This window comes from Anastrepha obliqua, chromosome 5 (assembly GCF_027943255.1).
Source record: "Anastrepha obliqua isolate idAnaObli1 chromosome 5, idAnaObli1_1.0, whole genome shotgun sequence".
Taxonomy (NCBI): domain Eukaryota; kingdom Metazoa; phylum Arthropoda; class Insecta; order Diptera; family Tephritidae; genus Anastrepha; species Anastrepha obliqua.
This window is the reverse complement of record NC_072896.1, coordinates 127,426,873-127,436,797: the sequence shown is the minus strand read 5'-3', so window position 1 is coordinate 127,436,797 and position 9,925 is coordinate 127,426,873. Positions and strand designations below refer to the sequence as shown.

Genomic DNA, 9,925 nt, shown 5'->3' with positions numbered 1-9,925 from the left:
TTGTTTCGCCAGTGATTCGGAATTTTTTATGAAGGAGTGTTTGTGTTTTTTAAAAGTTAAAAAAACTGCACAGGAAATTACAACAACACGTGCGAGTGAGAGAAGTGATTTGCGATTCACGACGGCATTTCGATGCAGCGGTAACATTTAAGACATTTAAAAAAAAATCATGAACTCCTTTGGAAAAGTGTACATATAATTATGAAAAGTTTAAAAGTAGCATAAATACAAATTCTTACTTACATACGTACTCATTCTGACATGCAAGAATTGATGCACGAGTGCAAGAAAAGAGAACCAGTGATAACCTCTAACCAAGAAAGGTGCGTTTTAATTTGATTTATCTTTGAATTCAATATTTAATAAATTAGTATGAAATTCAGAAATATGATAAAATCCAAACTGTGCATTACATACATATACATTTTTTTTAATAGTTCAGAACAAAAAAAAATATATAGTTATCGTTAAACTTCCGTTAGGAGCAGCTGATATTAGGAACAAAGTTTTGTTGTAATAATGCATCAATCCTTAGCCCCCCTTTGGCATTTAAATATTTGCTGAACATTTTTTGAATGTATTTTGAGTTGAATAGTGTTTCACTCTGTCTATAAAATAATAATTTGGTTTATCAATAATTTTACTATTTTTTTAAATTTATTTAAAGTTTGAAAAGAGTAGTTCGAAGTTATAGCTGCCCTTTTCGAATGACTAAGAAGGCATTGAGCTCGCAAAATAATGTTTAATGTTTAAATTACTTGGCTGCAAAATAAAACATCTAACTTTATTTTAAAGTCGCAAAACGAGTATTGTTTTAGCGAGAATTGATAAGAATTTGTGCGCTTTTTGATTGACGAGAATTTGAAATTACCGTTTTACCGTTTTACCTTATTAGTTTTAAATTTCGAAACTGTATGGTACAGAATCTAACATTTTAATTGTTGTTCTCGGCGCAATATAGCCTAGGCTATAACGTTTATTGTTGTTTTGTTTTTTTGCAAATGCTGCATATTGAATTTTGTATGAAGTAAAATGTAATGGAGTAAAGCCGTAGCCGAATGGTTAGTGCGTGACTACCATTAGGAATTCACAGAGAACGTAGGTTCGAATCTCGGTGAAACATCAAAATGAAGAAAAATGTGTTTTCTAATAGCGCTCGCCCCTCGGCAGGTAATGGCAATGGAGTGTATTTCTGCCATGAAAAAGCTCCTCATAAAAATGTCTGCCGCTCGGAGTCGGCTCCCTCTATTTGTGTGTAACAACATTAAGACGCACACCACAAATAGTAGGAGGAGCTCGGCCAAACACCCAAAAATGGTGTACGCACCAATTATATATATATTTTTAAAAATGTTAAATGTATTTTGAATATGATCATTTTACTGCCTCCCAGTATAGTTGTGAAAACTATAGAATTATATTACTTCTGTTGTGAATTTAGCAGAATATAATTACTATATATTGGAAATCACTGGCCATTTATTCATCGCATCAAATTGCCATTAGCAGCTTGTGCTTAATCATCGTTGTCTCTCGTTTCCTAACTCCATATCCATAGCCGCCGTCTGAAAAGCTAGAATGTACTTTGATTTTAAGTAGCGTTTATAGAACAATAATACTAAAGGTGTGTAAAAAAATAAATTCCATCAGCTTATGTGTATGAATAATATAAGTAAATAATATGGACAATTTAGGACATTTTAGGAAACAATTCGTTGCCTTTAATTTTCTTTCTTTAAACATATGTTTGTATGTATCGATGCTCAAACAAACAACCAGGGACACTCGAGCCGACTTTTGTGACTCGGTGAATACATACCCAGACAAGCCTTATGTAATCCATTTTCCATCCAGAGAGGACTAGGAAAATGGTGTAATAAACAATGAAAACGGGGCCAGTATAAATACTGAAAGCTCATAACTCAATGATCAAGTGGGAGGGGTATATATACGGAATCTATAGGTATCAATATATCTTTGCGCTTGCCTGATCATTGCAGCGTATTCTGAGCCGAAATCTTGGCAATCTCAGAAATCCTTGTAATGCTAAATAGTCAGACAGTTCTGGAATCGCTCCTATCATGTAAACACTCGTCTAAGACAGTCAAAGAGTGTAACGAATTCTTAAAAATATTTTCACAATATTTTTTTTATTAATGAACCTTGGGTGAGAAAATATGGCAACATTAAAGGTAACTGTAAGGCAGATGAGTTAGCTAGCTCCTCGCTCCAAATTAATCAGGACAAAGTCGACATACCCATGCCCTTGGCAAGATGTAAACTTTTGATAGACAGTCACTCCATTATTGTTGCTAATTCCAACTGGAAACAGTTATGCACCTGCGCTATCAGTAGGCAAACGTGGTCCGAATGGAACATGGGCCACAATAAGAGTCTATTTAAACTAAGTAGGAGGGATCCTATCTGGGCAGTGTCTAACAGGAAGGCATGGCAGTAGATTAGGGGCACCATCCAATGATTATTGTAGAAGCTATGAAGATATAGAAAGGGATGAGGCAGTCGAACACCTTCTAGTTATATGGGTGAATTGCGCTGGTCTCGTTTTTTGGCCAAATTGCGGATGTTGAGAATCGCAAACTAGCTAGTATTGCCTGCTTTTTAAAGGCCACGCAATGGCTTAGAAAGGAGGGCCTGTAACTGGCTAAAGTGCGTCGAAGGACAGTCAGTTCACCTAATTTAAATTATTCTGAACTATGTATGAATGTAGCTTGAAATTTAGAACAAAACCCTTGTTTATAATTTTGCTACGTGTGAAAAATTTACCTATGTGGCGAAAACGCTAAACTCAAGCACTGTTTTGTGTTTTGTAAAAAAAGAAAATGCTTTGTTAGAAATACAACGAATTTTTAGTTAACATGGATTTATTTCATAAATTTTATTAAAAACACAACCACATTTCACCTACCTAAAATACTTATGTACATATGTATGCTAGAGTACATTATTTGCCTTAACACCATGAAACACACACTTTATATATATACATGCATATAGATTGGAGTTATTGAACGATATGGCTGTGTTCTGATTTGCGTTGGAAATGTCACTCATGCATACAAATGCTTATGTAAATTTTGTTGAACTAACAAGAAATGCGCTTAATAAAATTTAGTTTAAATAAAAGATAAGAATTCAACCTGTGCCGTGTATACTTGATACGATCGAAGATATAGACAAATGTATTTCTCAGATAAACAAACGCAGGCTCAATATTAATTTCAATAAATCGTTTATTTTCTTCACTTCGATAAAATGTATTTTTATTATCATTTATTAACAGAACACTTGTAAGCATGTGGGGTAACTTTGCATGTATATACATACACACATACGTACAAGCCTACATGCATGCATACATCCATATGTGCGCACATGCAGGTATCGTGCATGTAAGAGCTCTGAAACTATCGATGACACTATTTTGACTATTGTTTGCTTTAGACCATCGGAAAGTTATCGATAGTTGTCTATAATAACTGCTTTTAAATTAAAGAAGTGGGTATTTGATGCGCTTTTATGTCTCAGGTAGTGATCCGCGATTTTCGTGGATTGCATCACAAAAAAGGCGCAATATTGCAACCTCGGATCAAAAAAGCTGTTTCATAAACGCATTAAAGATGAGACAACTTAAGTTGTTGATCCAAAAATAGTTGCAAGTATTTTGCGTTCAAAATGAGAAGCGATGAACGTAATGAGGTACACGAATCATTTGAATTCGTAGAGGAGCGACTCTAAGAAAAGAAAATGACCCCGGGAGCAGATACAATTACACTGTTTTGATTTTATTTTACGGGCCAACACACATCAAAAGATACAACATCGTTTCTTACCTGGAAATCAGATATATTTCCTAAAGACACTGAGGAGACAGGAAGAAATAGCATATGTTTGGAATTGTTTTCAAGTTAACATTGAAATAACTCAAAATTTTTAAATAGTCTTTTATTGTATTTTTTTAGAGACATGAGACCAATCGATATCGATAACTATGGTTTGGCAGCTGAGAGTGGCAAACTGTGTTGGCATTTCTGTTCAGTAAGGCATAGCAAGTCATCATAAATCGTTTAATGCCCGAAAGACGCTTCCAAATTGGGGGAATTTACTTTGAAAAAAAAAAAGTGCGCGAAGTTCATCGAACTCTTGCCATACAGCGCGCTTAACAATCGATTTATTGCAAAATCAATTTGGTGACAACTTTCTTTCCAGAAGTGGTCCTGCTCAATGGCTTGCTCGTTCGCGGAATTTAACACCTCTGGACTACTTTTTATGGGGTTATGCTAAGCCATTGGTTTATGCCGTCGAACCAGCAACTTTTGAAGCATTGGAAGCCCATATTCAGGCCAAATTTACAGATTTATTGGAAAAAGTTGGACTAGTCGAATAGACCTTTTAATTCGTAGCCGTGGCGGACATATCCCGGATGTCATTTTAAAAAACAAATATCGTACCATGAAATTATCTACCAGATTGTAATTTTAAAAAATTAATTCCAACAAAATTCAGGTTTTGTAATATCATTTTATGCTCTCAAACTCTGAAAAAACACGCGATACATGCCCTTGAAATTTGTATAAATTATAATTTCCTTTCGACCGCCGTAGCTGAATGGGTTGGTGCGTGATTATCATTCGGAATTCACAGATAGAACGTTGGTTCGAATCTCGGTGAAACCAAAATTAATAAAAACATTTTTTTAATAGCGGTCGCCCCTCGGCAGGCAATGGCAAGCCTACGAGTGTATTTCTGCCGTTCGGAGTTGGCTTGAAACTGTAGGCCCCTCCATTTGTGGAACAACATCAAGACGCACACCACAAATAGGAGGAGGAGCTCGGCCAAACACCCAACAAGGGGGTACGCGCCAATTATATATATATATATATATAAATTCTTTTCAAGGTAATAGAGAAGGACATGGCGATTGTACAGCTTTTCTTCGATGAAGCTTTTTTTGAAAGGCGCGCGGCTGGTTTAACTGCACCTGAAATTTTTATTTTAAAATGAACAACAAACTTTCAAAATTAAAAAAAAAAATCGAAAATTGTTTATAAAAAGCGGGAAAATATAATTATGAATATACAGTTAAAATTTAAAGTCAAAAGCGTTTCTTAAATTTTTAGTATGTTCCTCATCGGAACTCAGTTTGGAGCTGCGTTAAAATTCAAAATAGGAGGGTTTAGAAATTTTTCCACTTCAATGTTTTAAAATTATCTTTCAAGCAAAAGTAGAAAGAATTTGTATTTAAAAATTTCTACAGTTGCCATCCTGTATGGCCATCCTGTCTATGAGAGTGGCAAATAAAGTTTCTTTCACAAAACGTAGGATAATAACGGATCGTTGCTTGTACGATAATTGATCGAAGGTAAATAAAAAACTATCGGTCAATATCGCTGGAGTCCACCATCGATTGTCGCAGACTTTTAGTGCATACATACATACTCAACTCATGTACATAAGTACTTGCAACATCACTCAATGCACGTTTTACGTGTTCAATTACCACAACCGACGACCGCTTCATCGGTACAGCCCCAACACTTCTTGCGTACTTATCAGCTTAATTGTTTATTTGGTTTGCATTCTCCAATGTTTGTATTTTCAGTTATTTTATTTTATTTATCTCTATCTTTTTAATATACAGCAAAGAGCGTTGGTTCTGCTTCTACACATATGTACATAATTCTATTCAAAGACTTTGTACCTGCGACAGTGTCATTGACGTTTCGGACACTGTCATTTATGTTATGGGCAATCACTATATAAATATAAAATATACATACATACATATGCACATACAGATACATACATATGTAGATAGCGATTTGAGTATATTTAAGTATTTATGTCTAATATTTTTATAAAAGGACATCCAATTTTTAAAGATCAGCTAGGCTCATTTGGAAAAGTCAACTATGGCGTCTTCAAAATCGGTGGTGGTAGCTTCAAAAGCTGGAATCTAAGTTTGGCCAAACATGTAAGCAATTTTCAGATTTTCCCCTGTAAATCTAATTTTTGTGTATAAAAATTATTTAAGTGACTACGGAGCAATTCTTAAAAGGCTGGAATGGCTGAAATCGTACAAGTCTACATCAGGCATCAGTAAGAGCAAATTTCAAATTGAGGAAACACAAAATTAAATAAACTAGTATCTCAATATATTTCTGTAAATGAAGACTTTTAAACGGTGTTTTCAGGTGCAAATTTATTTCTGCTCCAGAAATTTCGAGTTTGTTGGACGATTTGTCGACGCCCTATGACTAAAACAGAGCACAATCAACTCAGATATTCATATTGAAGTCCCACCAACGGGCAATTACTCGTGCCAATCAATATGTTGCGAAGGGCGAATGCGTTAATAGTTGCTGCGAAAAAGCTTATCTAATTAGATCTTTGGTAGAGAATCTCAGAAAAAAATTACAAAAAAATAAAAATAAAAAATCGAACCCATTTACCTACACAATGCATAGCACTTTGGGCTACAGCGGTAGTGCAGTAGTATCTGTATCTATTATTAACAATTTTTGTTACTTTTTACCCGGGTTTGGAAATATGTTAGTAGTTATTTTCGAAATTTCAATTCACAAAGTCAGTGGGAAGGAATTTGTCTATTTAAAAATTGGATAATGTAATGAGGAGGGAAAGAGGCGATATAAAAAGCGCCTCGATTGACTGGCTCCCCCAAGGATGCCGCAGGCGAGGAAGACCAGAGAACACATGGAGACGACTGCCAGAGCCAGAAACCCGTGCCATGTTCCTTTGCTGGAATGAAGTTGAGGGATTAACGCAAAATATACCCAAATGGAAGAAATTCGTTGTGGCTCTATGCTCCAACCTGGGACTCTAGGAATTGATAATAATAATGGGGATGATAATTTTTGGACCTGTAAGGCAGCAAGATGGCTCCTTTTGAGTTAGATATAATCGTGAGTTGGAGCTATTAATCAAACGGTTCATCAAGTCCCAGAGGTTAAGATGGCTCGGGCACGTTATGAGAATGCCAAGAGAGTGAGCAACACGAGAAGCCTTTGAATTTTGCCCGGTTGGAGATCGAAGAAGATGACGCCAGAGAAAAATATGGCTCGAAGTTGTGGAAGTAGACCTTAAAAAGCTTAACGTGAGGCGTTGCAAGGAAGTGGCTTTGAATAGGGTGATATGGAGTGTTGTTTTGAATGAAACAGAGGTTCATCAATAATAGTGATGCTAAGAAAAAGAAAAGAAGAAGGAGAACATGTATATATAGCAATTTGATGCTTGTTAGCCATGGAATGTTAATTTTATATGATTTAGACTTTAACTGCATTTTTGGATTGATCGAAATCGAACATATTAAAAAAATAATAGTCAAATTTTAGCTTTTTTTTGCTGAAAAAATAAAAATCTAATATTAATTTCTATTTTAATAAATAATATATTAATTTTTATTAGAATAAAAGTGAAATCAGAAAATGTTTGACTGATGACATATCGGTGAAAAAATTACAATTATTTATCGAGTCGTTAAAAAAAGAGCATTGCCGACTTCCTTTTGCGACTTGTCTGTAACAGGCAAGGAAACTGATGCCATTTAGCATTTTAAAATATTTTAAATTACTTTTTAGTTCGGTGGTTTCATAATAAGAAACTGCACAGTAATTCAATATTCCCTCTGTGATGTCTGGAAATAAACAGTTCCTCTTTTCTAAGATCATGAATATATATAGTAATTGAAGTTGTCAGGACCATTAACCACTTTTTTCCATTTTGTGATCCAAGTCAGCTTTAAATGCTGGAAGTCTAAACGTTTCTGCCGTCGCAGTAAGTTAAGTGCCGGTTTTATGCATTTTCTTGTTTTGCAAATGAGCAGTGCGTTTAATAATACGTCGTGCGGTCGAAATACTGTCGCCAGAATATAAATCAAAAGTAGTATGAAGGGTTCGTCTGAACATCAGCATTAAAAATATTATATGTATTTTAAATATCGCAGAGTTTGCAGAGGGGAAAATTGTGGGGACATACACAACAATTATCACCAATCATCTGTACTTCAAATTCTTCATTACGAAGTAGTTGCCTCCAAAATACAACCTTGATCAAAAAGTTCTCGGAACATATTCAGAAAATTCAAAATACAAGTTTATTCCTCAAAAGTGATATTATCGCCTTCAAAGTAGGTACACCCCACCAAGCCAGCGTCCTCTTCTGACACCAAAGGTACTTTTTAATACCGATCAGGTGGAAGGCTTATAATAGTCAGCAAACTATTTTTGACTTATGAGTACATAATAAACAGATAAACACAGGGCAATATATTTACATACATACATATGTATGGATGTCTGCATTTCCAATTACTTCGCTTAACAAGACCATCTTTTTATTTCCAAACGCCCATTCCAATACCATTATTACTCACGATCGATAAATATGTGTAACTATAATAAAAGTATTATATCTATGTATGTAAGTGTAAGTATTTGTAGGTAAGTACAAGTACCGAGGCCTATACTTGCTGGAAAACAACAGGTTCTTTCAGTTAAAAAAACTCCGATAAGAATGGGGTCTTTGCTAGATAAGATTTTAGAATTCTTGGAATAAATTTACATAGCATTCGTCAGCGTAATTCACTGCACATACTTACATACATATGCACATCTGTGTGGAAGTTTGGACAGTCGCATACAATTAAATACCTGTATTACTAAATACATATCTACATACATACACATATGCAATGGAGTAAGTAATGACCAGACACAGGTTCGCGATTTCTTTATCATTTTCGATGATACCTGGAAATTATTTATTTATACTCGAATTATCGGCATATTTCTTAAAAGTGCAATTTTTTATGATTACTGGATTTGATAAACCATTTTAATATTGTATTGGTATGAAAATTAATTAATATTTATCGTAAATGACAATCTGTGAAAAAGGATTTGCACAATTAACTAAATATAATTAATAAATATTTTCAATGCTCTTTGCCCACTTCTGTTCCTTAAATCATTGCGATTTTGAAAGCAGGTGAAGAATCGCCAGCTTCTCGTAAACGGAGCACGAGTAGCAAAAAGTTTCGCTTGCCTTCTTTATAGACCCTTAACCTTTTAACTGTTCAAGTTTGTTTCGAAAAACTGTTTCTGCCTGCTTAATTATTTTCCAGCGAAGACGAAAATACTCGACATAAAAGAATTTCGAATGTTTCTCCCTGGAACAGTAGGCAATTTTAACCAAAAATCAAATGTTGCTTGTTGGTTTTTAGAAAATAACTATTTTTATTCGCTATTAACAACCAAAGTTATTTTATCGGCAAAAAATACAGGTTTATCAAAGGATAAAATTAAGGCATTATGGGAATGAAAACAGAAGCAATAAAATACCAAATAAATTTCAAAAAATCTAAGTAACAAAACTAAAAATTTAAATTAATTAACTTTCTTTCTCCCAACTATGATATCGCAAATGCTTTTTTATTTGAATAAAAATCGTTTTGTTCGCTTAATACAAGCTATTGTGTATTAAAATAAATAAGGTTGCCAGACCAACGAATATTCTAAAATATACATTTTTAAAAGATCTTTATTTGCACTTTTTCAGGGGGGAAAATTACAGTTGATTCGACGAAATGAAAGCGACCCTGGTTATTTGCTAAATAATATTAAAAAAATACTAAAAATGCTTATCGTATCAGATGCCCTACTTTTTCGCAATGAATTGAAGCTCAAGCGACTTGTTAAATCAGAAAGCCGATGCCGAGCGTCACATTTGGAACAAGTGTATGCATGAAGTACCTGCCTTTTACTTTGAATATTTTGCTTTTTACTACAATAAATCCATTGTTTAAACTTCAATAAATAAAACGAGAACGTAATCAGTTTCGTTCGATATTTATATGATTTCCATTGAAATCCATATCTTGTCCCCCTTA

The 9,925-nt window shown here is 34.3% G+C and overlaps 1 protein-coding gene across 1 annotated transcript in view; it reads left to right on the top strand.

Moving 5' to 3' along the window:
* Positions 1–231: 231 nt before the first annotated feature.
* The window catches only part of LOC129249242 (protein nubbin-like), an 80,240-nt gene continuing 70,546 nt past the window's right edge, over positions 232–9,925 (top strand). Inside the window, exon 1 of the mRNA XM_054888933.1 lies at positions 232–323. The gene's annotated coding sequence lies outside the window, so the exon portion shown is untranslated. The remainder of the gene's footprint in view (positions 324–9,925) is intronic.